Source organism: Rhamphochromis longiceps, linkage group LG4 (assembly GCF_057381845.1).
Source record: "Rhamphochromis longiceps isolate RC_006_pf linkage group LG4, R_longiceps_female_GT1.1, whole genome shotgun sequence".
Lineage (NCBI taxonomy): Eukaryota > Metazoa > Chordata > Actinopteri > Cichliformes > Cichlidae > Rhamphochromis > Rhamphochromis longiceps.
In genome coordinates this window covers 1,907,232-1,916,509 of record NC_140560.1, presented here as the reverse complement: position 1 = coordinate 1,916,509, position 9,278 = coordinate 1,907,232, and the positions used below count along the sequence as shown (strand labels likewise).

General features: G+C 45.2%; 1 long non-coding RNA gene across 1 annotated transcript in view; it reads right to left on the bottom strand.

The window, feature by feature from the left end:
* The window catches only part of LOC146670765 (uncharacterized), a 428,660-nt gene that overhangs the window by 217,639 nt on the left and 201,743 nt on the right, over positions 1–9,278 (bottom strand). The gene's annotated exons all lie outside the window — the stretch shown is intronic.

Sequence of the window (9,278 nt, the reverse complement as noted above, 5' to 3'; positions counted from 1 at the left end):
AGGATCCAAACGCAGGACTCAGACACTAACTTGAAACTCAAAGACCTCAGCTTTATTGCTGGTATGAAAGCAAAACATGAAGTGAACATGGAATATGGAGAACCGAAACACACAGGCATAATCTGATGGTACGACGTGACACCTAGCATGGGAAAACACAGGGCTTAAATACACAGGGTAGTAATGAGGGAATGGGCCACAGGAGGGAGACACAGCTGGGAGAGATCAGGGCTAACGAGACGGGGGAGCTAAGCTGCACACACTAACATAAGACAAAGACTTTCACAATAAGACAGGAAACAAGAAGTACTAAACCAGATGCAGACATGACACAGAACAGAAACCGCAATACACATGAGAACCCAAAACCTAAGAACTGATCCCTCACCAAGAATAACAGAAACAGATCCATAATGATAATAATAAACAAAGCACCAGAACATCAGAAAACAATCCATAATGCAAAAATAAACCAAAACATAATAAACTCAAAATACTGGGTCCAACGGACCCAGAACCGTGACAGTACCCCCCCTCTAAGGGCTGGCTCCCGACAGCCCCAAACAAAAAAGCACAAAGCACCAGGCCAGGGCGGGCGGAGGGGGCCCAGGACGGAGGGACAGAGACCAAACAAAAAACAAGGAGCACCAGAGTCCAAAAACGCAGAAAAGCACATCAAAAACAAAATGAAACCAGAGCTCAACAAGAGTCCATGAAAAGTTCTGGGGGCCGACCGTGCACACGGCAATGGCGGCGGTGCAGGCAAAACCAATCAGGAGACCGACCACTTGGAAGGCAGTGGCGGCCACTGAGCAGGTCCGGAGGTCGGCCGCGTTGCCAGCGGCGGCAACGAACTCCTTCCGGAGGCCGTCCCCGAAGGCCATGATGCCAACTTAGCGGCCTGGAAAACGGCTGGCAGAGGCGAGGCGGAACAGGTCGAGCTGGCTCTGACGGCGGTGTGGCAACCACAGGACCAGGCGGGGCACGACCAGACGAAGACGAAGGCAGAGCTGAAGCCGGACCAGACGAAGACACGGAGGCTGGACCAGGCGTGGATGAAGGGACGGCTGCAGGCGGTGATATGAAGGCTGCAGGCGGTGATATGAAGGCTGCAGGCGGTGATATGAAGGCTGCAGGCGGTGATATGAAGGCTGCAGGCGGTGATGTAGAAGTCGCGGGGGATGAGTCAGCAGGTGACGGCTGAACAGACTTCCCCGGACTGTCAGCAGATGTGAGGATGTGCTGGCTGGGTCCTCCAGGACCCTCAGCTAACGAGGCGTGGTGGGCTCCTCGGACCCTCCAGCAGACGAGGCAGGACGCTGGCTGGAATCTCCCAAACCCCCAGCGGACGAAACATGAGGCAGACGAAACATGAGGCTGGCTGGAATCTCCCAAACCCCCAGCGGACGAAACTTGAGGCTGGACGGGCTCCTCGGGCCCTCCAGCTAGAGCAGATGCAGGGCCAGAGGCAATAGGGACCCCTGACTGAGGGTGAAGATGAGAGGCTGACTTAGCAGATGACAAAGCTAATGATTCCTCCACTAACTGCGCTACTGACTGGGCTATGGACTGCAACAAGGTTCGGAGAAGGTCTGATTGTGGTAGAGCCTGAGCTATGGGTAGCGGGGGTGAAGACTAAGCTACGGGTGACTGAATTTGAGATGAAAGCGGTGGAGTAGGTGACAGGGCTACAGGTGGATGCTGAGCAGGGGACACTGGAAACTGAGCTACAGACAGCTGCTGATCAGAAAACTGAGCTGAAAGTGGACGGGCAGCTGACTGAATAAACATAGCCCCAGAATCAACAGTTCCAGACGAAACAGTCTTAACTCCTGGATCTGAAAGAACATCAGGCGCACAGTCTTCTGAACCAATGGGAAAATAGTCATTCTTAAAACGAAAACTTTTATTTTCCCGAACCGGAGAAACACGAGCTGTAGTGTTCATGAAGCTGGCGTTCGCAGCTTTGGGGGAAACAGTCTGTCTATCCCTTGACAAAAAAGGTGAATGAAGGGAGACTCTGTCACTCACCCTAGGCGGTTGTTTGAGCTGAATCCCAGGCTCCTGCTGGAGCTGTGAGTGCTGGCTGCGTGTTCGCTGCCTCCCTGTTGAAGAGGGAGCGGCGCTGGCGGAATGTGACGAGGGAGGACTCTGCTGTGGCTGCTCCTGCTGTGATGTGGAAATGCTGGGTGAGTTAGGTGGCACGATAATCATCCCTAACATCTTGTAAAAAGCTTGTGCAGGTGTAAGCTGATTGCTGTTAGGCTCGTAGTAATCCTCCCGGGACCGGCTGGAGCGTTTTCTGCGAGACCGGGGCGTCCGCGGGGAGGAAATAGACGAGTGGGCCGAAGGGTAGGCTGCTAGCGAGGAACGGCAGCACGGAGGCCCTCCAAGCGCTAGCCGGGTCCCGTCAAAACGGGAGCTGCGCTTCCACAGTGAGTCCGCTAGATCCATTACTGGTCGCGTCGTTCTGTCAGGGCTCTGTGTGCGGGCAGGCGGAGAGGAGGATCCAAACGCAGGACTCAGACACTAACTTGAAACTCAAAGACCTCAGCTTTATTGCTGGTACGAAAGCAAAATGTGGCGAGACGAGGTTGGGATATAAAGTAAATACTCTTCAGTTTTAAAGAACGACAACGCCACCCTGGGAATTTCACCCAGAGAATACTGGAAATGACACTAAATCACCAAAAAGGCACTTAGGTTCGCTATACTCAATCCAGAGACGAGGTTCAATAATAAACAAATTGACAATTTATTGGTAATTATTTAAAACACCGAATAAAAACATAATCATAAATATTCAAATACAAATATGCTTAAAAAGGTATTCAGAGCTGAGGCTTACCAGTGGAGGGGCAGGGATGCCACACACAACTAAAGAAAGAAAACACACCAAAACACAAGTGCAACACACTATCACACACTCACACTAATAAACTAGACAAGGCAGGTGTGTACACTCAAGGGATCCCACCACCAAGGCACCCTAGTCTCCACGTCGGCACTCCGCATCTGAATAAAAGAAACAAAGAAAATGTTAATATATTACAACAAACTAATGTGTAGCACCGGGGGATAACCCAACTGCAGGACCACACTGGTGATCTACAGCTAGAAAAAGGGCCTCCCACCAGTGGTGTAACAGAAAATCCAAACTACAAATCAAAAAGCAATAAAACAACATACAATCTGAATAAAACTCAAATCTGGAGCAAACGGAATCGCCGTACTGCTCCAACTTGCCGTCACACGACGACAAGTTAACAGTCAATCAATATGCACGCCAGCTGACTCCGATAACCGGCATGCATATGGCCGTTGTCCACGCCGACGTCCACTGTAAAAGCTGACAGCAGCAGGGAAAGAAATCTCACAACGGGAACAGACGGTAAAAGCACAGCAAGGCAAAACAGCAGCACTTCAGTTCGTGTAGCTTGGCGCAAAACTAAGGCCCACACTTCCTGCGAAACATAATAAATAATTACTATAAAAGAACAATAGAAGGTAGAGAGCGTAACAAAAGTTGATTACGTACCAAGTAAGCCGGGTCACAGAACGTAAGCAGAATAGCTCAGAGGAGGCTTCTATAGCTACGACCAGCCGCGATGGAGGCCTCAGAAGAATAACCCGCAAATGATCTCCACCACACCGAGGGGAAGTCAGGTGACCAAAAAGGAGACCACAGGCAAGCGACGCAGAGACACTCAAATGGCCACTATTTATACCAGCGCCCCCCAATGGGCCAGGCCGAAAGTGGGTTGGACCGAAGGATAACATTCATCCTGCCACAAAAACATGAAGTGAACATGGAATATGGAGAACCGAAACACACAGGCATAATCTGATGGTATGACGTGACACCTAGCATGGGAAAACACAGGGCTTAAATACACAGGGTAGTAATGAGGGAATGGGCCACAGGAGGGAGACACAGCTGGGAGAGATCAGGGCTAACGAGACGGGGGAGCTAAGCTGCACACACTAACATAAGACAAAGACTTTCACAATAAGACAGGAAACAAGAAGTACTAAACCAGATGCAGACATGACACAGAACAGAAACTGCAATACACATGAGAACCCAAAACCTAAGAACTGATCCCTCACCATGAATAACAGAAACAGATCCATAATGATAATAATAAACAAAGCACCAGGGGCCCGTTCTTCGTACCTCGCTAAGTAGGTTAGCCGGATTAGATTGTTGACGATTTCGCGTGATCCTGGATCAGTCGGTTCCTTGAAGCTCATCCGGGACTTGCTGTCATAGCAACAGAGCCGTAAGCGTAAACCTGCTCGGGAGCAGGTTTACTTTATGTAAACAGGATTAGATCGCGGCCACGCAGGTATGTCCGCTTCATTTATACGAAAGCAACAGCGATATTTTTCCACTGTTTCACCATAAATAAATATTATCAATGTAACTAAAGATAATGCAGCACTTGATCCTTTTATTGATGTCACACAGATACATACAGGTCATTTCCTAAAAAAGGGAAATGTACTATTAACATTCTATTACATGTATGTGATTATTACAGATGTAATTCATATTTCAGAGTAGTAATTGTAAATTACTTCGTGTAATCAAGATGAGAGACCACGGCTATAAAAGCGAAGGTGGATTTGGGAAGCCTGTCGCAGCCATGTCCTGTCCGTATACGCGAGCCACCCATTGCGGAAGGTGCAAGATTGATAAGGAGAGTCCTCAGAATTCAGCGTATATTGCGGGACAGACAGGATCCTTTAGCTCAGCGCGACAGTGTGCTCATAGAGAGATATCGATTTTCCCGTGAGGGTATTATTTACTTAACCAACTTGTTGACGAGGGGGTGCAGGACCACCACCTGTCTTTTTTTCCTCTGCCCTTTTCTTGGTTGCTGTTATGAACAAACTAACAGAGTATTACAGGCCAGTATTACCTTGCCAAGAGACGCAAAGCAATCTAAGTGATAAATATTACCATTCTGTAGAATACTCCTGTATTCCACTTTTACTTGTTCCCATGTTCTTGTGGGTCCTGTTGTGGCTCTAATGTGAAAGGGGATATAATATAACATATTATAATATAATATAATGCCATATGATATTGGACAATATAGTGTCATATGATAGATCTACCCTACTGCCTACTGGTGTTGGCCAGAGGGGCCGATGGCGCGATATGGCAGCCTGGCTACAACCGTAGCTGCCTCCACCAGTGTGTGAATGTGGGAGTGAATGAATAGTGGTATCGTAAAGCGCTTTGGGTGCCTTGGAAAGCGCTATATAAATCCAATCCATTATTATTATTATTATTAAATTACCTACGAGTTTGATTTGTCAGCAACTTTCTGCCAGCCCTCTCTCCTTGCTTTTGCAGCCTTTGCAGTGTTCTCTTGCGTTTTAATTAAACTCTGAAACTCCTGAAATCCCTCACTCATGAGTTCTTGCTCTGCTGCCGGAAAATACCGAGCACGCCCCTTGGACATTTTCGCCGACCAATCAGCGGGTTGCCGATCAATGTTTCTACTATCGATGCGTAGCCCCTTTTACGACACCCAGTGATGTCACATTCCTGCGTCCAGCTGTAGTAATCGTCAACAGCAGGTGTGTTCGGGGAACCGGATTAGCGAGCTCACGGTTAGCGCGATGATTTGATCTTGGATGTGTCATTTGATCTTGGATGTAGTAAGCGACGTACGAAGAACAGGCCCCTGGGCCCTATTTCAGGAAGCCGGTTCAGAAAACTCAGAGTGAAAAACGATACTCAGGGTTGAGTAACCCCGAACTGTCCAACTCGGAATATTCGGTTTCAGAAAGGCTGATAACAATTAGTTCAATCAACGCGGAGTTGCTTTAACCCCAAGTTAGGCGCGCGCACGAGGATACATAAAGCCCTGATTAGTGGAGCACAGATTAAGCGAGTCACCATGGAGACGGAGGGAAAGAAGGCGCGGTCAATGCATCTTACAGCGCTTGACGCTGAAATTCTGATGGCAGCATATGCCGATAACATGCAAATTTTGCAGAAAAAAAGTAACACAGCCTCAGCTGCAAAAAAAAGGGAGCATGCATGGCAAAACATAGCCGACAGAGTCAATGCGTGAGTGTTAATTTAAACATTGATCTAGGGATTTCCACCCATTTAACACGTTATTTTATTATATTTTATTTTTTATTTTATACATTTTATTTTGTGATGATGTGAGCTGTTAGATTATTCTGTTATTATATGTTACCTTATATATGTAATCAAAGTAGTTGAATTAGAATACTGCTGTAGATCACATTATACCCTTTAATATAGAGTGTGTGAGCTGTATGTAGTTTAGTTCTCGTTATACTTTTGAGTTAAAAGAACATATTCACATATTAGTTCATTAGATAAATGTGCATCACTCTGTATCCTTGATCTGCTGGGAATGTGTTACACTGTTTTCTTGACATGCTTAATTGTTGAATCATGAAGAGAAGGTTGTAAGCAGGAGACTCTGTGCATTATTTGTACTAGAGATGGCACGATACCACTTTTTTTATGTCCGATACCGATATCATAAATTTGGATATCTGCCGATACCGATATGAATCCGATATAGTGTTTTTTAATCAACAAAACTGTTTTTTTTTAATATCTTGCTGCATTTTGTATAAGTTCATACTCAAGTTTAAAACAACAACTACACTAAAGCTATTCTGTTATACCTGTATACAAAAAAAATATTTCATAGTTCAGCAACACTGATCAATCTAATAAACTTAGACCTACACCATCCTCCCTATTCTGGTATTTTAAAGAGTACTTAGCGTAAATATTAAGCAACCTAACTAATAGGGTTCCAACTCCCAGCAACAACAAAAATAAATAAATAAAAAATAGGGAACCACCCCTCACGCTCCACCTCATGATGCTTAATCGACGTAATCAACCTTAATTTGATGCAGTGTGGAAAAAAAATGCACAGAAATCAATTATTTTTCAAGAAATATTAAATAGATTCAACATCTTTCTTCAACAAAATTGCAGACTGCACAGATGGTACCTTCCCAAAGGAAAAAGTACTATAGCTTACTAGGGTATATATATTAGACTTAATAGTCACTATATACAGTAATTGACTTCTATTCATTTTACATCAAATTAAAACTTTGGGTGTAAGATTCGGATAATTATTTATTAAAAGCGAGACATTTTAAATGAGAATAAGAAAGAAAAGTATGTCTTTGTGCCCCCTTTTCCCAGTTAATGCCCTATCGGCCCCCTGGCTAAACTTTGCTAGATCCGCCCCTGCACAGTTACCAGCCGTCAGCTACGTAGAAAAAGATCCTCGAGTAGAAACTAATAATAAATAAATTCTAACAACAGCTGATCAAGCTTAAACGTGCTGCTGTTGTTCAGCCGCTGGTTTCCTCTTTCTGGTGCAAAGTGGGCCAAAAACAAACCAGAGAGACGGACTCGCGACAGAAAAGCTGATCAGCTGATCATTAAGCAGTTTCACGATTGAAGTAGCAGCCGGAGAGCGAGAGGCAGTCGCTCGTTAAGCTTAACGCAGGAATGCTTTACAAACATTCAGAGGTGGACTTACACACTTGCTTTACTTCTCTCGGGATAACTTTGTCGGAGATGAAATGCCGGGTTGCTAGCGAAGCTCCAAATGCTATCCAGACCACCGACAGGTCCCGCATGCCACAGCCGCTCTATCACGTGATGCATACTGCTCCAACGTGCTAACGTTCTGAGGTGAGTTACGGCGTGTTGCAAGTTTTGTGAGGTGCTTTCGTGATATTTAATGGATCGGATTACATTTTTTATTTTTCTCCGATATCTGATCCAGTAATTTAGGTCAGTATCGGACCGATACCGATACGTAATATCGGATCGGTCCATCTCTAGTCTAAAGACAGGGGAGATAGACAGACCACATTCCACACCCCCACCTTACAGAAAGCAGAGAAACAACTGCCGAGGTCATAACTTAGGCGCTGTAACAGAGAAAGAATGTGATGTTTTGGCTTTTACGACTAGCTGGGGGCCACTAGAGACTATAAAAAGCTGAGCAACCCGTCACCATTTTGAGACATGCTGTCGAACCTCTGCAGGCATCTCTCCCGTCCGGACATTGTAATGCTCTGACTGTTGAATTGTATGGAAATAAATGATTGTTGATTGAGCATTTATACACCGAGTATTGTCCTTCCTTCAGCCCAAAGATTCAAAGAATTGGGTGATTTCAACAGAGCACAAGTGCAACCCAACAGGCCCCAAACGTTCCTGGCAGCAAGTAAAAATGAAATATAAAAATATAGTCCAAACAGGTAAGGTGTAATTGTATTATGAGCCATAGTGCTTGGTCTGTTTGTCCGATGTAAATCAATTGCAGTTAGAGGCTACATTAATTTCCCCTCTGTAAGCACTTATTGAAATTATCTGAGCACATTACAAGTACATATTTGCTTACTCTGTATGCTCAAATGTGACCCGTTATAGCCAACAGAAAAAAAGCGGAGGCCCGAAAAACAGGTGGGGGTCCTCCACCACCACCACTCACAGAGCCTGGCCACTTGGCTTCCACATTTGTGATAATGTTGGCAGCATCATATATGATCTTCACAGTGCAGAGAACACAAATTAGCATCCATTACTATAATGAAATAATTTGTTAGTTTGAAATGCTACAGGGAACTATGTACCTGTACATTAATGCTGTGGAAAGACTTCCTGTTCACATAGTCTCCTTCATTTACTGAAGGAGCAATGATTGGAATGTGAGTGCCATCTGTACAGCCAATCACGCCTGGGAACCGTGAGAATAAATGTAAAATTTAAGTAGTAGTTCAAGTATCACCACATCATGAATTAAGTTTTGTTCATCCTGCTACCTGCAATTTTGTGGAATCCCTCTTTGATAAATCTTGTGGGTCTATGACCGGGGAACACCACAAACGAGTACAGGAGACGTTTCAGTGCAACTGTAACATTCCTGACTGCCCGACAGACGGTAGCCTTGGAAACGTGCTCAGCGTCACCAATATTATACAGAAAGCTCCCGTTTGCAAAAAACCGAAGTGCAATACAAATAATATGTACAGAACTGAGAGGATGTCCGCGATGTGTCACATGAGCAATATTAGGCCTGAGGATGTTCTTCAAATAAATTATAGATTGTGCTGAAAAACGGTAACGTTCACACAGGAAATCATCAGGAAATGATAAAATGTCCAAACGCGCTCTAATCACTCTCTCCCGGCGGAGAGCTCTGCGGAGAATTTGGGCTTCAACATCTACTGGCTCTTCA